At 42.1% G+C, this 25,815-nt stretch overlaps 1 long non-coding RNA gene across 1 annotated transcript; it reads left to right on the forward strand.

Annotated features, from left to right (window-relative positions):
• Nucleotides 1–19,931: 19,931 nt before the first annotated feature.
• Nucleotides 19,932–22,527, forward strand: LOC140685859 (uncharacterized). The gene is made up of 3 exons (XR_012059292.1): nucleotides 19,932–20,110; nucleotides 21,622–21,838; nucleotides 22,038–22,527. It is a non-coding gene; the product is annotated as an uncharacterized lncRNA (long non-coding RNA).
• The last annotated feature ends 3,288 nt before the right edge of the window (nucleotides 22,528–25,815 follow it).

Here is a 25,815-nt window from a genome sequence, read left to right on the forward strand (position 1 = left end):
CTTCCACCGAAATAATAATTTGTCAGTCTTAAAAAATGAGCACACATTGAAATTAGACTGACTTAGTTTTCAAGCCACATTTCCCATGTACTATCTCAGCACCCTCTCCTGGCACCCTAGAACTTCCTCCTTCTCATTTCTCAGGGGTGAAAAATGAAGAACAGAGAGTTTAAGTAAGTTTTGCTAGACTGCACGCCTCCACAGTGAAACCATAAATATTCAAGTCATGTTCTGCTAATACCTAGTCCGTTATTTTTTCTGATGTTCCAGGAAATACATTAGTCAACTCCCTCAGATGCGAATTTTCAACCAGATTGGTTTCCTCTGTGGAACTTCATCTTTTTCTCTCTCCTGTTATTTATAACTGATAGAAAAAAAAATCATGAAGGGCTTGACATTGTTGAATCCTCACTTCAGTAATTAGTTAGGGAGCTCTCTGCCCCATCCTTGTGACAGGTGAGATGTGAGGTGTCATAACTAAGGCCACTGTTCCCTTCTGATCCTCTCAGGGGGCATCTGTTTCTAGTTGTAACTGACCGAACACTCCCTTTGCAGGAAAACTAATAACATCTTAACATATGGTCTTGAATCTGGGCCGCCTAATGACCTTGCATGGAGATTAATTGAAGGTGTTAATGGCATCGTTCCCAGCCAGGAATGTCAAAACACTGGCCTGGCCTCCTCTGTACATGTTTTAAGAGGATTTGCTATTGATACCGAACTGGATTAACTTTAAATATAAAGAAAAATACTGTAACTTCAGCAGCCACCTGTGAAGCAAGTAGTAGGGAGCCTGGAGTAGTGCTCCAAGCACGGTGCAGGGTAATGAATTTGACATCCCATTCTGACTCCCTGGGAAAAATTCCCAGGGTACAATCTTCTTAAGTGGGGGTATTATGGAAAGCAAAATTCTGTTGAGGGTGAAAAATTCACTCTATGACCTTCTGTAAGACTGTGCATGGAAAATGCCGTTAGAGACTAGAGTTGAATTATGGGTGCTCCGTGCTATTATCACCCCCTCCCCCATCTCAGCCGGCAGGAGAAACGGGGAAAAGACCAGTGGAAAGAACTATCGTTGGAACTGTATTTCCTCAAATTTTTACACAGAAATGTATTCAACTTTCAGGAAGCTTCAAGCTGATCATAATTATCTCCTGCCTCGATCCTGTGGTACAATCGTCCCTTCTCTCTACGGGCTCTTTTTTTTTTTTTTTCTGTTTTAACTACCCTAGCACTTGTGTGCTTATGTATGTGTGTGTTTATTATAATTCACCTGAAAGACTTCTTGAGGAATATAAATTATAAAGACGTAACAGTAAACATAGAATAACCTCCTTTCATGCATATATTTACAAACCCATAAACTCTAAGGAAGAGTGAACTGGATTTTAAAAACATTTAGGATTACTTTTTCTGGGCTTTTCTTTGCCCAGTTTATTCAGTGATTTTGGCCAAAAGAACCACATAAAATATGTCAAAACCAGATCAGCTGCTGGCTGCACAACTGACTAGAAAGTAAAAATTACTGACTCAAACCGAGCACCACCAATTCAATCATGCCTTAGGGAACAGACCCTTGAAATTACAATTTCACCAGTCTTTTTTGAGGAATTACTCAGTGCCTAGTTCTTGGAGTATTCCTTCTCGGTACATACAAGTCTCCTACATCATTGCGCAGATTGGTGTGTATTTTCTCTGTTCCCACTTGTCCTGACTGTGAGCTGCTTGAGGGTAGACTTGTGTCTTTTTAAAGTTTAATTTAATTTTTTATCGACGTGCAATTGATTTACAATGCTGCGTTAGTTTCAGGTATAGAGCAAAGTGATTCACTTATATATACCCATTCTTTTTCAGATTCTTATTATAGGTTATTATAAGATATTGAATATAGTTCCTTATGCGATACAATAGGCCCTGGTTGGTTATCTGTTTTATAGTGGACTTGTGTCTTATTTATCTTTTTAATACCCAAAGTTTCCAGCAATGACTGGCATACAATAGGCACATAATAGGTCTATATTTTTGTGGAAGAACAATTGTGTGAGGTATGCACAAAAGGTCTTAGACACCATCCTGACTGCAAAGAGGCTGCCGTACTTCTGTGGTGTTGGGACTTCCTATCTTGAAACAAGCAGAATGGAATGCATCGCACATTTGGTCTCACAAACTCACTGAAGCCAGCGAGGTAGTTTTATTTAGGTCACCCAATAACACACATTTGCACTTATTGAGAAACATTCTGCAGCATATGAAAAAAATTCTAAATGCTTAATTAATCATTTCTACAAACTTAGCACATTTTGTGCTTATGTACTTGTGCCAACAAGATTCCACATGTGCATTTTGATGTTCTCCTAAATAAAATTTTCCAAATTCTTAAAAAAAATGGCTTAACCCACTATATTCAGATGCAAGAAGCAGAGCATGGAGTGGACCAGCTTTATCTAATTTTCCAAATTGAATACAATGAAAAACAAATAAATGGATGATGAAAAGCAATGTACGTCTGATTGTCTTGGCTTTCCTGTTGGTCAAGCTACTCAGGGAATTCAGCTGGGCAGGCTGAGGTTCTGTGTGCATTTGGCTGTCAGGGTCAGGCAGAGTGGCACGCCATCCACTGGGCAGACCACAGCCAGGAGAGCCACAGAAACCAAAAATGAAGGAACGCCCAGCTGAACTGTCATGGGAATGCCGGGCGCAAGTATCCGTGAGCTGCGAAACACAGGCAGAGTTGTGGAGAGACAGTGTGGCCCTCAGTACCGCAAACGCGCTAGATACTGCTTCCCCTCGCTAAAATCAAGCAATGGAGAGATCCCTCAGTGGAAAAAGCAATTCGTGGTAGGGAATGAAGTTCCTTACTTTTTTTTCCTCATCGTCTCCCTCCCCATCCTTTCGAGTCTCCCTTGGGTCCAATTTGGGAATTCTTGCAAAGGCCAAAGTCCAGCAGTTTAACAGCTACTAAACACCACCGTAAAGTGAAGATGCAGCCCTTGAGGTGGGCTCTTGGCAACATCAGAGCAACATGGCGAACTGCACAACTCTTTGGCTGAAGGAACTAATGGGAGAGGTGAAGGGAGGGGGTGTGGATAAACCAGATTGCAACTTGGAGATGACGACCCGTGGAGCATACGAACCCCTTTCGGTATTGCTATTTAGTACCCGTGAAGTCGACCATTATGCATTATTAAATTCATGTATTATTGAATCATGAATCCTTGTTCCCTGATAAGAAATGGAGATGATTTCTTAGTTTAAATTAAAGCCCTGCCTCCTTATTTAAATAAAACTGCATTACTGGCTGCCTAGCATGCTAATCAGAAAACTGCATTAAGCAGGTAGGACTATATGAATTAAAAAATAATGAAACAAGACTTTTCAGCCAGACATTGTTCCCTCGTCTGCTTTTCATGACGGCAGATTTCCTACTTGGAGTTGATAAGACAACGGCAAATGAAGATAACAACATGAGAGGGAAATCATTCACTCTAATGGGCTCCACCTGTGCAGACTTCGGCTCATTTACATGGCTGCAGAAAAATTAGAAATCATGCGGCAATTAGTCTGTTCTAGATTATGCAGTGTGTCAACTGATACCACTCAGGAGAGCACTAGTGCTAAAATGGTTTCAGAAGATAAATCTGCCCTCCTATACAAACAGTTTTAATTACCTGGAAAACGGCACTGCCTATTGAGAAATCTCCATTGTGAACCTGGGCTGCTCTCCTGCTATTGGAATCAGATGTTGGGAAATTCCGATGTTTATGTAATTGACTCATATAATATTTGATGACTTGTTGAAACTGAAATTGGGCCTTTTGGTCAGCTCCCCAGTTGTTCATCAAAGGCCCCTTTAATGTCTCTTTCAGAGTTGGTCAGGGGAAGGGAAGTTACGATTTTTTTTAAATGCTTCTGTTCACTGGTACCCTTTGCTTTTTGAACCTTAGCTCTTATAAGTCTATACACATCTGATAATTTATCATAAAATAATTTCAAATGGGAAGCCTGAGTCAAGAGATCAAGCAACTGTGAACAACTCCTTATGAGTAAAATGTTAAGACCATTAAGGCTTTGGATTCATACTCAAGATAGTGGGATAAAATTTTCTATTCATTTTGGCCTTGAAATATATTTATAACTTTCTTAAAAGCCACAGAAGGGTCTAGAGAAATAATATTTACAAAGGATCCTTTAAAGATTTTACTCTGATTTGCTTATAGAAATGCTTATGTACTTGCACCCACTTTGTTTATTTAGTCATTCTTTGTTTTATTACAGATGTTTTATTGGATTTGGGGCTAATACAGCAAGGTCATGGTTAATGGAGGCAGCCTGTAAAAGACAGTTTTGGCCCTTGGGTGGGTGCAACCTCTTGGGATATTGGTAGAATGTTTGTATTCTGCCTGCACTTTTAGGGAAGACAGGATCAAGGGCGCTTTTGGAAAACAGCAGGCAAGAACTTAGCGTTGTCCACTAGAGTTTGCCTCCAAAGCAAACCTAAAAAACAGCTTCCGGTTGGTGGATGGGAGTAAGAATGGGTTATGCCTGAGAAGGCAGACCATGTGCACCTTCAGTGACAAGAGCAGGATCAATCTTATCTACAGATAAAGAAGGTAATCCCCTAATACGGATGGGATTTCAGCCAGGGGAACCAAACGTGCTCTCCGAGACTGAGTTCAAGATTCCAATCCTGACTAAAAGTACAGAAAATCCAGGGACAACTCACATGGAACTTGAGTGTTCTGGCTTCCACTTTTTGTCCCAGAAGCTTTAGCCTAGTGAGGGTTTCCTCAACAAAAGACTTGCAAAGACTATCAGCTTAACAAATGTTGCTGTAGCGCCTTCCTAAAGAATAAAATGAAATTAGTATGCTAAGGCCCTGAGATGCCCTGCAGTAAAAAAAGTTTGCTGAACCCAGCATTGTCCAGATTTATCTGAAATAAGTTAAGTACTCCTCCCCACCCTTCTGTAATGGAGCACTCAGCCACACCCGGTATCCCAGAGAATAACTTTGGGTCACACCGCTGCAGTGCAGGAGTGAATGGTCCAAGCAGGCTTTGCCCATGGACACGGGGACACAAGGACGTTAGGGCCACAGTTTGTGACGCTAGCGAGCACAGAGCCCAACTTCACTGGCTGCAGGGATTTCTTTGGCTTCTTTCAAAGGCCTTTTCCTCCCATCTCAACTCCTACATGCACCGCATATACACACACAGGCACACACATACACACCCAGACCCAGACCCAGACACATGCAACCCCAGCCCAGCAGCTCTATCAGAGTCTGACACAGTTTTGCAGCTGAGGTTCCTTTCGTGAACCACTAAAGACAGAAAATGTTTTGAGTGGCAAATTTCTCATTCTCTCAAGGCTGGTCCCTAATCAGTACATTCTAGATGCCTAGGGGAGGGGTTAACTCATCACATCCAAAGAATAGCTTACGGCCTGAGGGTGTAATTCTCTCCTAGAACCAGAGCACAGAGACACCCTAGCAATATTTTTAGGATAATCTATTTTTTTTTTCTGGCAATATCTTTTCTTCCTTTTCGCCTTGTGAAAGAGAATGTAAACAGAATCAAAGAATGATGAACTTTTTAATCCGGGAGGGACCTGAGAGATGGTGGAGTTCTTGGTCCTCTTTTTCCAGGGATGGACAGGAGGCCCCAGAGGGATGGCCCAAGTCGGCCCAGGACGCAACAGGACTGTATTCCAGGTCCACGGACCCAGGGCTGGAGTTTGTTCTGCCACATACCTGTGCTCTGTGGGGGAAGAGCCAAGAGGCTGGGCTCTGCCATCACCCAGGGCCCTTCAGCGGAGGAGAGGGCAGGCCCCACTCAAGAGTTTTAGCCACAGACGTATGAGTTCATCACCTGAGAAAAGTAGGTCGCTCAGCACCTGTCGCTCAGAGACGCTGACAGCACTGAAAACAAGCGACAGAAAGTCCTTGGGGGAGCTATAAATGTCCTGGGAAAGGACAGGAATCTGGGTGTAAGGCGAGTGAGTCAGTACGTGGTGGAGTCACAGTCCCTTCATGGTGTGCGAACTCGTCCCTGAGGTGCGAGGTTCCCTTCCACCGCGTCGACGTGTCAGCAGTCATTCTGTGTCTAGAAGGATGTGGACAAAGAGAGGTCCCCTTGGAGAGTGTGAGGGTTCCCGGGGTAGGGGCTCTGAGTTCAGGATGATGACTCCAACTGGTCCGTCCCTTACACAAGGGCTGTCCTCACTGCCACAGGGGGGAATTCAGCATCAAAGAGCAACAGCAACAAAACAATTAGACTTCCTGCTTCTCGGTGCATCTATTTGAAATTCACTAGAAATAGTGATTCTTAAAAAAAAAACCTAGAAGTAAATTGGATTGAGAAATATCTTTAAGCAGGCGAACAATGGAAGAAATAAAAAGAAGTATCTATGGATTTGATTACATAAAATGTAACAAAATCAAAGGCAAGCTGGTCAAGTGCTTTGTCATCAGTGTAACAGGCACACATTCTAACACCTTGTTCGAGGCGGCAAGAAAGTTGCCCTGCGCTTTGAGAATAGGCAGCACCGGCAGCATCAGCTCTGCATCATCCGTATGGAAGTCTGTTCTCGGCCATCACTGTTCTTTGCTCTTTAAATCTCCTGAGATCACAGATGTGTCCTCTCACAGTTCCTCTGAGCACTGGTGATTACAGTTATGGGATGATCCCCACAGGCTGCAATGATATTTATAGCACATTTCATAATATCAAAGGGTTTCAACTTTGGCCTGCTAACTTTTATCTTCATTTCCCCCGTCACTTCAGTGCAGGCACTTGTGGTGACCTCACCATTTGCATTTAACACCCAGAATGACATCCTGCTTTTGCTTCTTTGTTGTGGGCCCAGTGCCAATGTTTGCATTCCTTTCTTTAGTCATTATAAAATATCAAAGGGTCTATAGAATACAATCAATAGCAGAGAGGGTACAACAGATGAAGCCACAGCTTTGCAAATACCCTTGATTTCATGAGAAGTCTAAGGCGAGAGTTGACTAAGGGAGTTCCCGACACGGTTCCTGGAATTATATGATATATTTCACCATACCAGATTCCATCAACTAAGCACACAGTGGAGCCCTCAGAGTATGGGACAAAATTAACATATGGACTGTGAGCTCTGAGCCAAAGGAGGCTCAGCCCTTCATTTTTTTCTCTATCTCTGCTCACTCCCTTGGTGATCTCATCCTGAACTATGGCTCTAAATACCAGAAAGTGTTTACTACTTGGAAATGTATGTCTCCAGCCCAGACTTCTCCCCTGAACTCCAGACTCATATATCCAAATGTCTACTTGACACCTCCACTTGGAAGTCTAATAAACAGCCCAGACTGTCACCTCCCAAACAGAACTCCTGACTTTCTCATGTGTGCATCCCCTCCCCATCTCAGGAAGTGACAGTTTCACTCTTCCAGTGGCTCAGTCCTCTCTTGTTCTCATTCCCCTGAGCCCCTACTCTGATGGAGCAGGAAATCCTGTTGGCTATTATCTTCAAAATATGTTGACAATCTGAACTACTCACCACCTACAGGTGACTTCCCTGGTCCAAGCCGCCATCATTAATCACGTCAATGATTTGGGTGGTTTCTAACTCACTTCCCTGTGTTGCCTTTGGCATCTAGAGCCCAGGCTCATCATAGCAGCCAGAACTTTAACAAAGGCTTTTCCTCAACTCTCAGGGGAAAAGCTCAGATCCTCACAATGGCCAGAAGATTCTACTGGTCTCCTGCCCACCCCTTACTTCTTTCACACGATCTTGAAATCACCTTTGTTTTTTTTCACTCACTCTCCTCAAGCTCTACTGGGCAACTTGAATGTGTTTTTGAACATGCCAGGCATGCTTCTGCCTAGGGGATTTTTTCACATTTGCTTTTTCTTTTGCTTGGATCATTCTTCCTCCAGATATCTTCATGGCTAACTCTCTCATCTCTCTTTAAGTGTTGGCCTGAATGACACCTTCTCAGTTAGCCCTTCACAGACCACACTATTTAAAATATCCTGATATCCTTTATTTATTTCCCTACTTAATTTTTGTCCATAGCACTTATTCTATGTGAAGTTATAACTTTACTTATTTATTTACTGTCAGTTTCTCTGCACTAAAATATAAACACAATAAAGATTTTTGTCACAATTTTCCACTGTGATAAACTTAGTGCCTGGAATTAGTGCCTGGAACATAGGAGACACATGAGAAATATTTGTTGAGTGAATGAATAAAGGAAGGAAAACAGATCTACATGTATTTTTATTTATACAAGATGAGATATTTGGGAGAGGAATATACTTCTGACAAGTCAATGCTGTGCAAGGCAGTTGGTAAGTAAGGTTGACTTCTGTGTCACATCTCCAAATTTCAGTGCCTTTATGTAAGTTTATTTTTCACTTGTACAAAGTCCACAGTGGATGCTCCTGATTGGGCAGGTGTCCTGAATGGCTCTCCTACAAGTAGGAATTCAGAGATCTAGGCTATTCTCATCTGTCATTCTCTACATCCTCAGAATCTTTGACTCACACCAGACAGGAAATAGAGACAGACAGTTATTTCATGACAGTTTGTATGAGATACTGCATGGGATCAATTGGTAAATGGCATACAAATTTTTGCTCATTTTCCTTTGTCCAAAACTCAGGTACATGGACTCGCCTAGAAGCAAGGATGGTGGGGAAGGAGCTGGGAAGTACACCTTAGCTGCACGTGCAGGAAAGAGTACAAGTAGTTGTTGGTGAACATCAGCAATCTTTATGATACATTATTAGATCATATACACTGATGAGATAAACATTAAGTCCCTAATAGGCCCTGAATAGGCAACTTGTAGAAGAGAAAAATCTAAAACTCTAAGGAAAATATAAAAGAATGTCTAACCTCAGTGTAACAAGTGCCCAAGTTTAAATCAGATTACATCTTAGGGAGTTCTTTTCTAGTTTGCTGAGAGTTTATATTATGAATGGTTGTTAAATTTTATCAATTTTTCTCTGCATTTACCATGATAGATGCTTTTTTCCTCCTTTAGTTTGTTAATATTACTAATTACACTGATTGACTTTTGAATGTTAAAATAACCATGCATTCCCAGGATAAGATACACTTGGTCAGGATGTATTACCCTGTTCGTATATTGTCTGATTCAATTTACTTATGGTTTGTTAAGGATTTTAGTGTCCATGGTTGTTAGAGATATTTGTTGATGAATTTCTTTGTTATTAATGTCTTTATTAGGTCTTGATATCAGGGAAACTGAGAAGTATTCCCTCCTAGTCTGTTTTCAGAAAGAGTTTGTGTATGTTTGGTATTATTTGTTCCTTGAACGTTTGCTAGAATTCATCAGTGAAGCCATCCAAACTTTGAAAGTTTTCTTGGAGATAGTTTTTAATAAGGAATTCAATTTATTAAATAGATATAGATCTATTCAGATTTTTTCCTTCTTCTTATATAAGTTTTGGTACATTGTGTTTTTCTTTTCAAGGAATTTGTCTTTTTTCACCTAAATTCTGGACTTATTGGCATAAAGTGGTTCATAGTATTTGTATATTAGCCTTTTAATGTGAAATACTATCTTAAATCTCCAGTTAGTGAATATGCAATAAGACATATAGTTTTCTTTTTTTTTAACAGACTTTTTTTTTAGAGCACTTTTAGGATCACAAAAAACTGAGTGGAAAGTACACTCGTACATAGCCTCCCTCACTATGACATTCCCACCAGAACGGTACCTTTGCTAAACTATGAACCTACACATCATTATCACTTACAGTCCACAGTTTACATTAGGGCCCACTCTTGGTGTTGCCCATTCTATGGGTTGAGATAAATGTATAATGACATGATGATATCATGATATTATGATATATGATATTACATCATTATGATATCATAGAGTAGTTTTGCTGTGCTAAAAATCCTCTGGGCTTTACCTATTCGTCCCTCCTCCCCACCCTCAAAGTCTGCAACTACTGAATTTTTTTTTAACCACTGAAATTTTTACTATCTTCTTAGTTTTTTGTCTTTTCCAGAATGTCATATGGTTAGAATCACATGGTACGTAGCCTTTTCAGACTGGCTTCTTTCACTTAGTCATATGTACTCAAATTTCCTCCATGTATTTTCATGACTTATTTCATATCTTTTTAGTGCTGAATAATATTCCATTGTATGCATGTACCACAGTTTATCCATCTACCTACTGAAAGAAATCCTGGTTGCTTCTATATTTGAGAAATTATAAATTAAGCTGCTATTAACATCCATGTCCTGATTTTTGTGTGGATATAGTTTTCAAATCCTATGGGGATATACCAAGAAGCAAGTTTGCTGGACTATATGGTAAGAGTATGATTAATTTTAAAAGAAGTTGCCCCTGTCTTCCAAACTGGCTGTATCATTTTGCATTCCCATCAGCAATAAATGAAACTTCCTGTTGCTCCACATTCTTACCAGGATGTTGTGCTGTTAGTGTTCCGGATTTTGGTCATTCTTTTTGTTTGTTTAATTATTTATTATATAATACTTTGATTGAAGCATAGTTGATTTACAATATTATATTAGTTTCAGGCATACAACATGGTGATTCAATATTTCTATAGATTATACTCCATTTAAAGTTATTATAAAATATTAGCTATATTCCCTGTGCTGTATAATATATCCCTGCTCCTTATTTATTTGATACATAGTAGTTTGCACCTCTTAATCCCCTACACAACTCTTTAACCCTCCTCCTTCTCTCTCTCCACTAGTAACTACCAGTTTGTTCTCTGTATCTGTAGGTCTGTTTCTGCTTTGTTACATTAATTCGTTTGTTTCATTTTTTAGATTTCACTTACAAGTGATAACATAAAGTATTTGTCATTCTCTGACATTTCACTAAGCATAATAACCTCTAAGTTCATCCATGCTGTTGCAAACGACAAAACTTCATTCTCTTTTATGGCTGAGTGATACGCTATATATATATCTTTCTCACATCTTTTTTATTCATTCAGCTGTTGATGGACACTTATGTTGCTTCCATATCTTGGCCATTGTAAATAATGCTGCTAGGAACACTGGGGTGCATGTGTCTTTTCAAATTAGTGTGTTTGTTTTCTTTTCTTCAGATATAAACCCAGGAACAGGACTGCTGGATCATATGGTAATTCTATTTTTAGTTTTTTGAGGAACTTCCATAGTTTTCCATAGTAGCTGCACCAAACTTCATTTCCACCAACAGTGTACAAGGGTTCCCTTTTCTCCATCCTTGCCAACATTTGTTATCTGTGGTCTCTTTGATGATCGCCATTCTGACAAGTGTGCGGTGACATCTCACTGTGGTTTGATTTGCATCTCTCTCTAGTAAGTAGTGATGTTGAGCATGTTTCATGAGTCTATTGGGCATCCGTATGTCTTCTTTGGGAAAATGTCTATCCAGGTCTTCTGCTCATATTTAAAACTAAATAATAAATAGATTTAGTAAAGTTTCTTTATTTTTAAGTGTTTTATTCCTTTTGATGTGATTTTAAATAGGATTCTTGCTTTGACTTTCAGATACCTCATTATGAGCATATAGAAAAGCAACAGATTTCTGTATATTGATCTTGTATCCTGCAACTTTATTAAATTCATTTACTGGTCCTAATAGTTTTTTTGGGTTTTTGTTTGTTTGTTTTTTGGAGCAGACTTTAGGGTTTTCTACATAAAGTATCATGAATATGTAAACAAGAACAGCTTTACTGCTTCCCTTCCAATTTCAATGCCATTTCTCTTTCTGGTTTCATTCCTGTGGCCAGAACTTCTAAAACTATGTTATGTAGAAGTGGCAAGAGTGGGCATTCTTGTCTTCTTCCTGGTTTTAGAAGAAAATCTTTTAGCTTTTCACCACTGAGTATGATGTTAGCTTTTGGGTTTGTCATAAATGGCCTTTATTATGTTGAGATATGTTCCCTCTATACCAACTTTGAAGAGAGTTTTTTTCATGAATGGATAATGCATTTTGTCAAATGTCAAATTACTTATCTCTGTTTCATTAGGGCTTTCTTCTGGGGTTTTATTTTGTTCTTTTGTTTGGAACCTGTTCCCCTGTCTCCTCATTTTGTGTGGCTTTTGTTTTTTGTTCCTATGAATAAGCTGAAGTAGCTGCCTCTCCTGGTCTTGCAGGAGTGGGCTTGTGGCAGCATCCCCTGTGTAGACCGCTTACACTTGGCAGCTTTGGCAGGCTGGCTGGAGCTGGGGTGGGTGTGGGCCAGGGACTGTCCCCAGGTAGTGCTGTGCCCAAGGCCACCTTGGTGAAGCAGTTAGGGCTGGAGCAAGCTGGGCCTGGGGAAGTCCCTGATGAGCAGTGCACCCAAGGCAGCCTTTTCCAGACAGCTGAAGTTGGAGCGGGCCTGGGCAGCAGGCAGTCCCTGGGGAGCATCGTGCCAAGGCACCACGGTGGAGTGCCTGGGGCTGTCGGGGATCCTGGCTGGAGGCAGTCCCTGGGCTCAGGCCACCCTGACGGGATGGATGGAGCTGGAGCGGGAGTATGAGTCAGGAAAAGCCCCTGGGGGGACTCAAACAGTGGCACTCACAGACATCCCCACCCTCGGAAGAGCCCCCAGCAGTTCCATGTGGCAGGTGCTCTAGTGTTAGTGAATGGATTTCCTTCCCATATAGTCTAAACTGTGGGTTTTCTGCTGTGTCCCAGGGTGGGTGAGTCTACCCTTGGGCTCCTTAGCAACATCCCTCCCTACTGCAGGGCACTGCACTGACGGTGGGATTCCCATAGATACTGTGTCCCCATCTTTCCTACCAGTTTCTCTGTGGTCCTTCTATGTGCAGCAGCTGTTCAGTCAGCCCTCAGGTCTCCTCATGGGACGTTGTTCCTATGTGTAGGTGTAGATGTGGTATGTCATGGGTGGACATGGGCTCAGGGTCTTCCTATGCCACCATCTTGGACCCCTCCTCAAAATCTCCTTTCCAAGTAAAACAATTTCCACGTCTGGTCCAACAATTCTATTTCTAAAATGAATCGGATTCTTCTATGGGGAGAGAAATGTATTCTTGTTTTGTTTTGTTTTAATAGAGTCTTGACTTAAAATAGCAGTGAGCATTATATGGTTACCTTTAACTTATTCCAGCTTGAAATAAACTGAGTATCTTCTAGTTCACAGAAAAAAAATCCATTTCTCCTACAGTGCTTTCCTTTGTCATTTATATATAAAAAAATACATTAGATACATATATATTCACTGTTGATATAGCTTTCTGATTTATTGCTCATTTATATGTCTCTTTTTCAGACTTCCTTAAGAGCTATTTTGTCCTGATATTGTAATTGATACTTTTCTATCACAAGAAATGCCAAGATGTATGCTAATTTTTATCTCAAAAAATAAGTCCATCATTATTTTAAAGAATCATATAAGTGCACATTATACTTTTCAGATTGCTAATTATCTTCTTCATTGTCAAATTCCTTGTGCAGAGTTTCGAAGAGTCTTTCATAACTCTCATCTTTAAATTTCTCTCATTGTTTTACATATATTTCATCCATCAAGCTTATGCTTTCTGGTGAAAAATGCATTTAAAATTATACTTTACAAGTGTATATTAAGAATGCCACTAAGATTGCTTATAATGTCCTCTCCCTTAATTTTGGGGTCCTCTGAATTATTGGGAAAGTCATTTCCATCCAAGTGGGACCAAGTAGTTAAATGTTGATAAAATACAAACAGAGAGACATTAGAGAGATTTGTAAAAGCCTATTTTTCTCTTCATCAAAAATTGCTAACTCCTAATTGAACAAATTAGCTCTGCCAGTCTTTACTATTCATCAAGAAATTCCAATCCACAGAACAATAGAACAAATAGACAGACATTCATATATTTCATTTTTTTAACCCTGGTTACCATGATTCAACTACAGAACTAACCCTACTGAATTCTTCATGACATAAAAATATAAAACTTACTTATTAACCACCACAGATAAATGTGATTTACTCCTAGCTTTACTGAAAGGATGGTGTATGTAACAATAATCTCTGGGTGTACAAGTAAATTATTAAAAAATCTCCTCTAATATTTCTAGTAAAATTGGTACTTCAGGAAGATGTGTTGTGTTTAGCATAATGCCACGTAGACACCCTGCGTGGTTGTATCCGTGGGCACATGTGCCAAAGTTTTAAAATCATGGAAAATACAGGAGGAACTATAAATGCCTTAACTTGCCAGTTAAGACCTATCGTCATCTGACTGCCACCTGTCAAGCCAGCTTTGCTGCCACACTGCCCTATTTCCATCCTATATGACAGATACACATTGAGCTTCCTGTTGGTCCTTAAATCATCTGTCCCATTTCATACCTCTGTGTAGTATGAAATACGCAGTATTTCATATGCAGTATGAAAGGACACATATGCAGCTCCCTTTGCCTTCAAGGCCCTTTAAATGGACTCACTGTCCATCAGGTAAAATCTTACTCACCTTTCAAATCTCGGCTCCAAGCATTCCTCCTCGTGAAAATCTCTTTTATTAAATAATGCCAAGATGGAAAAAGACTCTGTCCTCATTTGTTCTCTACTCCTGTTGTTCTTTACACCAAGTCCACATTGTGCCAATTATGTCACGGTGCTTTAATAACCATTATTTTTAATAAAAGGCATTTTTTCATCATTATTCCCCATCACTTACCACCTAGCTTGGCACATATTTATTAATGTATAAATATTTGCTGAATGAGGTACTTGGGGCCCAGTTATTTAAAAGACACAGGAAATACTCTCTAAAAACTATTTTCTAGGGTTATATTTGCCTCTTCCTTAGTGGGACAAAAACTGGGCTTCCAGAACTTTACACAGAATGGTTGTGAAAATTCTCATCCACATTCTGCGAGACCCCCTGAAGTCCCCAAGTATCCGTGACTGATCGTCCTCACTGACCTCTCTCTTCTCTGAACTGTGAACACATGAACCTCTAAAAGGCGCTTCAAAAGCCTGATTCCCCATTGAGAAAAACCTGGCAGCCATGGGGTGAGAGAATACATCTCTCAAAAGCTGCATCTTTACTTATTATTAAAATAATACTCTCTTTAGTAGGCTGGGAAAAATGGAGATGGAGAGCCATTTCAAATATTGCATAAATCCTATGATAATAGTTTTGCCCATCTGCCACATGGTCTGTCTTTTGTACTTTGTTGAAAGATCAGAAGATGAAGTGGACCCTGGCAAGGACAGTCTGCAGAAGGACAAGATGTTTAAACCTGAGGAAAGGTAACGGGATATACTAAAATACATACATGCAAAACAATGTGTGTGTGTAAGTTAAATTTTTTTTTCTAGTTTTCATGTCCTCTGGTGACACTACTTTTGGAATAAAATGGACATATAAGTTTGCATGGTGACTCCACCATATATTTGTGTCTTTAACATGAGCAAGTTAAGGTTAAACTCTTTAAGTTTCCATTTACTCAACTCTTAAAGTACCTTCTTTTCTCATCTCTAAGAGACCTACAAGAGGCATGCATGCGGGCGCGCGCGCACACACACACACACACTTTCTCCCTTGGTTGTGAACATACACAGTAGCCTGTAGATGCTCTTGTCTTAAAAATGCACACAGTAAGCCTAAGAGAAATAATCTGGCACTCCCCAAAGAGATTTAGCACATGACTGATTTACTTATACAGACTGCAATGGGGAATGAGGCCAGAACCCATCAAGTGGTCTCTCTCTGTCTTCCCTTCCCAAGAGGCCTCCAAGGTATACGAGCAAAGTACCACCTTAAGGCTCTGTATCTCAATTGAGAAAACGACTCAGACCAGTGGATTATGTTGCTCCAAATCACAAAGAGCCAGAGCTAGACCTGAGAGTTCTGGCTTCTACCACAATGCCTATTCCACTGAAGACCAGAGGATCTTAAACCTGGTTGCATGATTTGCTTCCATTATTGCACCCCCCCTCCCCCGCCCCGCACCAGATCCACGCTCCACTCTTTTCTGCCCTGTATTGTCCTGGGTGGAGGGGAGCTGAACTTCCTGGACTGCTTCAAAAGTCTCCCTTAGCTCCTGGCTTCTCACTGGGTTAGGTCAATGAGGAGCACCAGCCTGGGGGCACGGACAGGGGAAGGATAATGTAGTGGGGTAGTCCTTCCCTGGCCGCCTTCCTGTGGATTCTGACACCTGCTCCCACCTTCAGCCTGGGGGTGAAACAGCACCCCACTTTTCCTGGCCCCAGGGCACTGCACTATCCCTTCTGGTTTCCCCCCACCCTGCTGGCATCTTTGTAAAAAGGCTTTTATTAAACCTCCTTCGGGTTACCCAAAGCCCAGTGTGCTGGTCATTTCCTGTCGGGACCATAACTGATACAATGGGGAGTTCTGAAGAAGTACAGGTACCTGGGGCTTCCCCAAACTCCTCAGGTGTGACTCTAGCTGGTAGTTGGGATGGCCGACTTCTGTGCTAAGTCACGATGGTGACTTTTGTTGTTACTGAATCACTGACACACATGCACACCCATGTTCACGTTCACAGTAAGAATGGTAGAGCCTTCATCAAAAGGGAGCCAGTCTCGTGTGCTCAGCTGGCTAGATTCCGGTGATCTATGGTTTTTGAAAGCTACCAGTCAGGCTGACGTATGGATTGATAAATGTGCAAACACTCAAAATCCAGCAGCCTTGTAAACACATTCAAAATATTTACTTTCATGCTGTTCCTTTCTTCTTCTTCTAACACCCAAATGTCAGTTTTAATGGAAGCCACATCTCCCCATGTTGATTGGTTCATCTTGATTTTATTAAGGTTCAGCTTGGCTGCCCAGGAAGCTTTTCTAGTGTTTGAAACATTTATAAAAATGTATTTGGGAGGGGCGGGGAGGGAGATGAGGGAGGCGGGGGCAAAGGAAAAAAAAATCCCACTTTGCCTAAAGTAAGGCACAGTTTGTTGCCAAGATTTCATTAATTCAATAAATAAAAATACAAGTAAGCTCCAACTTCAACAAGCTCAAGTTTCCCTCCTAGCTGTGAAACCACAGCACCCCAATGGCTTCTAAATGTGTCAACACCTGACCTTCCCATCCCCAACTCACCCGTGGGGAGAACATGATTTATGAGGTTGTCTGACCATCCCTGAAAAGGTTTTAAATATTATACTTTTATAATAAGTTTAGCTCTTTCATTCAGTGGTAAATGATTGTGGGTTCTTAGAGAAAAGGGTGAGTTTTTTGCGGGGAAAAAAAAAAAGATCTAAACTTGGAAGAGATCTGCCAACAGCTCTGTGGCACCTTATGGTGTGTGAGCTAATTACTTGCCCTAAGTTGCCTAGTAAACCGTCTTTGTTTGGGAAGGTTAAGTTTCATCTCTGTTCCAAAAACTCTGAGCCAGACAGGGAAGGGAAAAAATGATGGTGTCTGTGGTGAGGCTGGCAATGTTGCCCGCCGGCTGGTTATTTGGAAAGGTTTTAGAAGATGTGTTATGAGGCATGGTAATGTGTGTCATTTTTCATGACTGAAGTCAAAGGATTTAGCAGGTTGAGTCTGAGGACTTGGATTTGGCAGTGGAAAATACCAAATAATGTGTGAGCTTTGCATCCCACCGCTGCCTGGGCTCTCTTACTATCCGAGATGGAGGAAGAGGACGCTTTTTCTTGGATTGCCAAATGCAACAGAGTTAGAAGATGAGAAAGCTGGCTCACTCAGCTCTAAAGTCATTTTTATATAGAAGAAAAGTGAGTTTCGGTTGCTGAAGTCCCTCTGTTTCAAAGTTGTTAATGGAGAACATGAATGTCTTTGAAAAGAATAAAGTAAGTCAAAATGGTGGCAATCTCTCATTCTTAGAAAGAGAAAGTGACCCCCAAAGAAACAGAGTATGCAGCACCTTTCTAAGTTGTATTTTTGTTCTGGTTTCTCGGAAGTGTGGATTCAAGGGGAACTGAGGTTATTCCTAACCCTCCTAGCCAAGGATCCTTAGTTCCAAGTAATGGAAACTCACTTGAACTCGCTAAGACAAAGACGCAATGCTTCTTGCAAGGACACAGGAGTATCTCATGGAACTCAACAGGCCAGATGGAGGTCGGTCATAGGGGAGGCCAGAACAGCAGCCAGACAGCCACGAAGAGCCAAGGCACCTGTCCGTCTGTCTAGCTGTCTGCCTTTCTGGTCTCCTGCTTTACCTTCTCACTCCTTTCTGCTTCTCTCATCTCATCCTGCAAGCTGGATTTCTCTCCTTATTCAGGTCCAAGGCTGAAGAGGACCATTCCACACAGCAGTGTCTTCGTTTCCAAAATCACTTGGCTCAAGGTTTTGTTACAGGTAACAAAACTGAGGCAGAGAGATTAAATGACGTGTCCAAACTTACATAGCAAATGAGTAGTAGAGATGGGTTTCAGATCCAGGCAGCCTGGCTCCAGAGTCTGTGTGCTCTTAACTAGGGCTGTTTCTCTCCCTGAATCCCAAAGCCATCTCCCAGCAGAGAGAATGTGGCTGGCATCTTTTGGATTGGATGGGCTTCCCACTGCAATCAGCCCTGGCTGAGGTGGTGATAGATGGACCTCAGCAGGACCACATGGCACAACATAAGTTATAATAGGGCCCGTCTCAGGGCTGGTAAGGAATCCGTTTTCACAGATGGGGGTTGGGGATTGGACAAATGCCCCAAAGCCTTCCACACGACTCTCTGAAAATGTTTACGCTCTTTGAGCTAAGTCACGGGACAGTAAAGCAATACAGAATTAAAGGTCATTAAAATATGTGAAGCACAGAGAATTTTCCTGGACATGATTTTTTTTCAAAGGGGCAAACCTGTATATGACTGGTTATTTTACTTCTTTCCAGAATTCTCTAGAGATGGAGATTTTAAATTTCCTGCACAGCCACTCAGCCCCCAGGTTCCTGCAGTTTGGGAGCTCTTCTCCCAGTCTAACCTAGATGCCTCTAAAGGCAGCTGAAACTGATTTCTTTGTGTTGCTTTCAGGGTAAACTGTGCACAAAAGGAACATGTGAGGATATTCTGAAGTAATCTGTTTTTTTGGCTGAGTGTCACACTGACTTAATTAGAAAATCTTATCAAAAGACTAATAACAAAGGCATAAAAAATTCCTGGAATTATGTGTCTGGAAAGAGTTTCATTAATTTATGTTTCAAATATATAAATAAGTACATAAGTGAGGAAAGCATTCCAAATCTGAGAGAATATTGGCTCCAAAACAGAAATGATGGGGAAGATAAAACTGTGAACTGAGAAATAGGCAATTTTGGGTACATACTTCTGACCCTCACCTCATAAATGCCCTAATGCATGAGGCACTGGCCCATATGGAAATTTTGATGCATTCAACACTTTCCTAATACAAAATTCCATCGAATGTATATAATATTCTGCCACGGCAAATGAACGAAGTAAAAAGAAAAATAAAACAAGATATGCTCATTTTATTCTAAATTATCCAAAGATGTTTTTAGCTTACGCTCTCCTTCTCGAACTTTCTTGATTTTGGCTTCTAATAATCTTTTCACTTTTTGCAGGCCCATTTCTTTTCTATTGTGGCCAAATAATTAGCTGATGGTTTCCACCCCCCCACCCCTTTAACACACACACACACACACACACACACACACACACACACAACACACGCTTCTTGGGTCTATGCCTTGCCATTTTCCCTGCAATCTTGGTTTGGGTCAATTCCACGCCAGGCTCAAGCTACAACAATAAGCAGGCTCCTGGTCATCCTAGGCCATGTTTCCAGTCCCAGAAAACAAAGGCAGTCGGCTTCCACAGGGAGCACTCCCACCACGTCTCTTTGTAACGGCTTCTCACTACCCTGTAGAACTAATGGAAGCTGCAACCTAGCTTCAGCCAGCCCTCTGTGACCTCTCAAACTTCCCCCATTTAACTAGAAAGTTGCATTTCACTCCAGCCTCCACCTGTGACATCACTCCAGCTTCCACCTATGACATCACTCCAACGCTGCTGAGCAACCAGCCCTCCCTTTTGATTTCTCTTGAGAATCCCATCTGACTTCAGAATGATATGGACCAGGGATGTTCACATGGATGAGCTTAAGAACCAACCTCCTGTTCTACCTGAAGTGAGAAAAGTCTTCAACCACCCATCATCCCACAAAGTACAGAAAAGAAAAGAGAAAGTAACACTTTTTTCTGTGTCTATATATAATACTTTCCAGTTGTCACCATTTTACACACAACCTCTCATTTCAGAATCAAATAGCATCTCTCTGAAACAGGCAGGATATGTAATATTTTTGCTGCTCTCTGACAGATAGGGAATCTGAGATCTTTTGATTTCAGGTCTATTCCACTCCATATCTCCTGGAATTAGAACCTACTTCATAGACACCAAAGCCTTGGTCAAATGCTCTAGCGACAAGGCTAGAATGCTCTCCCAGCAGCGATGGCTGCACAGTTACACACTACAAACATTGGATTCATCTATTCAACCAATAACCATTGAGTCCAGGTGCCGGCCACTGAGCTAGTATTTGGGATGCTTATATTCTTTCTTCCAGCTTGCTGGGAGTATTTGCTGAAGACCTTGGCAGAAGTTGGGAGCCGAGAATTTTAAGGGCATTGAGCTTGAGGCCACAGACAGCCCCGCACAGGGCAGGGTCAGTGGCCCTGACCATACAGTCTTGCCTACAGATGCCCCTGGATTTACACAATGCCATCTGTTCCCTTGGGGCATCTCCTTCATTGATTCCTTTGCCTCCAGCTTCTATATTAGCCAATAACTCCCCCCAACACTTCCTTCCCCTACTTTCCTGCCTCTCACTGATGCTCAGGGTTCTCCCTGCCCCCAGTCCCTTCCACTCATGGAAAAAGCTCATGGAACCAGCTCATTTAGAACTCTCCTCTTCCAGGAATTTTTTTTCTTTCACAAAGCACAGTGCTTAAGGAGGGCAACATTTAGTTCACATACATGAATTAGGAGTTGAATTTCAGGTAAGTTTTCCTTGATCAGGATGGGAGGGTTGAGCTACAAGGCGATTTTTGGCTGAAGGAAGCCTTCCTGAGGCAGCTCAAGATACCTTGGAGAGTCCAAACCATTCTGCCTACTCCCAGGGCCAGCTCTGCGGGAAAGTTTCAGTGTGTTCCCAACAGAGAAGGGCCTGGGACTCGAATGACCTGAGTTGTCTGCAATATTGACTTCTGGGATTTGTTTTAAAACTTCATCTGTCCCCAGCCCCAAGTTCTCTGGCATCGGTGGACAAGCACTTTTCTTCGAGGAAGCTTTTGTGGTCGTGTTGGCCTTGACTTTCATTTCCCTGGACGCAGCAGTACGGTGTAGGAGGGGTCTGGCAGCACAGCTGGTGCCATCCTGCGTGTGTAGATGATGACTTTGGAAAAGACACATTCTCTGGGAACAGGGGGGAAGGCCGTACAAAGGAGGCGTCCGTTCAGGCCAGCTGTGTCGAGTGGAGGGTGCAGCGTGCCAGGACGGGGCGTGAAGGACCTGGCATTCTCTCTGCTCTGTTCCTTCTGGGGCTGACCTTCCCCAGGCATTTCCCCTCTCTGGGTCTCAGGTTGTTCATCTGAGCTTGGAATATCCCAAACCTTTACGTTTTCTTATGAGCTCTTAGATTCTGGGATTCCTTGGACTTTGCTCTTAATCCATTCTTTATGACTCTGGTTTCACCAGAAACTCTTTGTGAAGAACAAGGCCCAGCTGCGGGAGGCGTCAGTGAGAGACATCAAGTCAGATCGAGAGCGTGGGGAGCAGGAAAGAACCGTGCCCTGTGTCCTGGGCACCACTAGTGCTCATGGTTCTCAACTGTCTGGAGGCCTGGCAGGTAGCAGGTAATAGGTGAGGTGCCAGATCTATGGCAAAAGGAAACTGTGAAGCTCGCTGGAAGCCGGTGAGTGCATGCCCCACCTTAGGGCGCTCAAATTCACGTCTTTTAAGCACAACACCTGCCGAACAACACAAATCTGTGGGTTGGCTTGTCCCCAAGGGTGGCAAGTGTGAGACCCCACACCATCTCCAGAATTAGAGAAAACACTTTCCCTGAAGGCAGCCAATTTGTCTGTCACCAGCCAAGAAATTTTTCTTTTCAGAAATTCAGATCAGTGGATTCCATTTCAATCAGAGGCTTTGCATGGAATCCAAATGCAGAGACAAACAGGACAGACCAGGCAGGAAGGAGCTTAAAAACTCACAGCCCATCTGGATCACAGGAGGCCCCAAGCATCAGACCCCAAAGCTGGTTCTGCCGTTCACTGGAAAAGCCTGCCTGCAGTCCAAATGGTCCCCAGTTGCCTTCTGAACTGAGCAGTCCCTGGGAGCTGGGCCCAGTCACATAGGAGTGTGGCTTTTCAGATGAGAGAACAGCAGGCAAGAAATGGAGACTTCTTGCTAAGCCCCATTAACGTTTTAATAGAGCTTAAAGCAACGGTTCTCTTTGAAAATGCTTTACTCATAATTGACCAATTGTCATTAGATATAGTTACACTCCGTGGCATCTTATTAGAAGGAGCTTGTTTGAAACCCCGTCCCCAAGCATTCATAGTAAATTCCTAACAGATGATGTCATAACAGGCCGTTACAATCCGGGAGATGTAGATACCATTAAAGCAATGTGTGTGCCTTTTTGGTACTGAAACATCTAACTTTATTATGAAGTTTGCTATAAAATCTGCTATGATGTATTTAATAACGTTAAAGCGTTTATTCTTTAATATTGAAGTCACACTGCCCCTGCGACGCCTGTAACTCCTGCCACAAATGAGAATTGCTAAATCTATCAGCTCAGCTTTTAAACACTTCCTTAAGAGATTTCTTTCTTTCTTCTTTCCTCTTCTTCATTGCTTTTTTTTTTTTTGCTATGAAAAAGCAGATGTTCTAAAGCTACAAGTAACTGAAAACCAGCAATATATGCTCAAAGGCTGAAACCTAATATTTATGATAAGCTGATCCAATGAGAAATGTCTCCCCAGTGACCCTGGTCATGAAGTGGGAACCCACATGGTCACTGGTCCTGGTGAGACAGTTGTCATTTATCAGAAACCGTGCCCTGTGATTCTCAATTAGGGACTTTCCTGACATCAGCAGCTCTCCACCTACTTGAGACAAAAAGCAAAATTAAGATGAAATCCATCCTTACCGCATCACATTCCATTGGCTTTACAATTGCCATATAAGGCAGCTATTATGGATTCCATGATTTATGTCCGGAGATTTGGGCTTTGGGGTGGCGGTGGCTCTCCCTTTTGCCTCTATCACTACAGCAAACATTAAGTTTTCTAATAAATCCTTCAGGAAGAAATCACTGTCATAAATATGCATTTCTCATGGCTAATGAGAGCCAGAGGTATTTATATTCAGACCAGTGGCAAAAAATAAGAGAAAGACTGGTATTCCCTAGAAGAAACCGTAAAATTCAGATTGTGATAGGGACTTGAATTGCTAACGCTGGACTTCCGGGGAATGTGTGCATGTCGGGGAGGAATTACAGCCTCCCCCAAGAGGCTCTCACCCCTCAGCCAAACATGCTCTGTATATTCCATCACTTGCAGATTAATTTGATATAACAAAGTCCTCTTTCAAAAGGCAAACATTCCTTAGAAGGGTTAAGCCTGTGGATTATTATTTTGGGGTACACTAGATTACCGGTAGTGATCTTTAGGAGATTCTCTTTAGTCTACCAGATATCTGAGAGAGTACCCATTGGGTATAAAACAGAGCACCATGTCTGTCACAGGGGTTATAGGAACGAATATTGTCCAAAGCCTCTTAACAGCTCTTCTGAGGAGATACTCCAGGTTCCCAATAAAAAGTTTTTTCAGGTAACTCAAGTAAAAGGCTCCTGCTCCTCCTTGTTCTCCAGAACCCTCTGGATCTTTCTTATTGATCCTGTTTCTTACTGTTCTCATTGAGACACTGGATCTTCAATTTCCCCCAAGCCTGCCCTCTCCACCTGAAATTTCCTAATCCCGTAACTCCGTATGCCGGCTCTCGCTCTTCTAGAACCCTATTTGGGCCAGAGCCCTGGGCTTCCACTCGCCAAGATGAAACGTTTCAATCTGGTCAGATGGAAAAGACGGTGTTTCTGGACGTCCAGCACTACTCAGCCCGCAATGTCAGAGGGAACACTGATTCCCCACTCTAGTAAATCCATGAGTGGGATTCCACGCAGACTCAGCCCTGGGGTTCTCCTCTCACCCCTCATTACTGACCACCCCTGACCCTACTTCCAAGGGGAGGGGAAATTAACTGATTGTGAGTGGGAAGGAAAAGCGGGCATCCGTGGCTCGGGGCTTTCCTTCCTCCTTTATCTGGACCCACCTGTCTGCAGAAGGGAGGATCTATCTGTCTGGGGCCATGAGTAAGGGGTCTGCCTGCCCCTGGAGGTGAGGCCTGTAATTCAGGAGAGGATGTCAGGTCCAGTTCAACAGTGTTAGCAAGCCCATTTGGCTTCACACCCAAGCCACATTCTTTAACTCACCTTTAATGAGTAAAAAGCTGATACTTGGATTTCTACTTGTCCAACCTCTATGTCTACCTCTCATCTGCTCTGAACTCTGCAGGGAAGAGGGCTGTTTCACTTGGGCAACCTAGAAGCTAGCACTTTCACAACTTGCATGCTACAGGTGGTTCCGACTCCACCCTGTGCTCCAGGTCTGTCTCCTGCAGCATTTACTTGGAGACACATTCCTTCAAAGCAGATGCAGGGTATTTCCACAGGCTGCTCTGGAAATCCTGCCGGGTACACTGCCATCCAATCCCACTCCTCATGGGAGAAATGCTCCTTCTTGGACACAAGTAGGCAGAGTGATCTGATTAAATCCTTCCTCGTGAAATGTTAGGGAAGTGATACTACATTCCCCTTCTCAGAAGTGTTTGTCCAGAAACAGACTTACAGACACAGAGAACAAAATTATGGTTACCGGCTGGGGGAGACGGCAGAGGGCGTGGGAAGGGATAAATTGGGAGTTTGAGATTTGCAGATGCTAATGGCTATATATAAAATAGATAAACAAGTTTCTAGTGTATACCACTATATTCAGTATCCTGTAGTAACCTATAATGAAAAAGAGCATGAAAAGGAATGTATGCATGCATATGGATGACCAAAACTTCATGCTGAACACCAGAAATGGACACAAGTTGTAAACTGACTATCCTTCCATAAAAAGTGCAAATAAAAAAAGAAGCATTCGTCATGATTTTACTGGAGGATCACAGGAGGAACTGGCTGACCAAAAGTGATGCATGGTAGGGGCAGAATTTCAGGCTTACCTGAGCCAGATATTTGGGAACAAACCTAATCACCCTGCACTAAGGATGGAAAGCTTAACTGCTCACAGATATCAGGCGGGTAACAGAAATGGCTTCAGCTTCTGAGGACAAAAAACCAACAGCTCAAGTACAATGATAACTGGCAACTGGGATTCGACATTAAGAAATAATACATAGGTTTGTTTTCTCCGAGGGGGGGAGAGGGTGGGAAGGGATAAACTGGGAGTTCGAGATTTGCAGATACTGACTACTATTTATAAAATAGATAAACAAGTTCATACTGTATAGCACATACTGTATATTCAATATCTTGTAGTAACTTATGGTGTAAAAGAATATGAAAATGAACACATGTATGTTCATGTGTGACTGAAGCATTCTGCTGTAAACCAGAAACTGACACAACATTGTAAGCTGACTAGACTTTAATTTAAAACATACATATATATACAGAAAAAGAAATAATACAGAGCAGAAGAGACTCAGGCAAGCTACACACCGGGGACAACAAAGAGCTTCAGTCAGTGTACAGCAAAAGGATTTATTTAAATCCCTTATTTAAAAGAGGCAGCCTCCACTCAGTGCCAAAATAGGGTC

This window comes from Vicugna pacos, chromosome 15, assembly GCF_048564905.1.
Source record: "Vicugna pacos chromosome 15, VicPac4, whole genome shotgun sequence".
In the NCBI taxonomy this organism is placed as follows: domain Eukaryota; kingdom Metazoa; phylum Chordata; class Mammalia; order Artiodactyla; family Camelidae; genus Vicugna; species Vicugna pacos.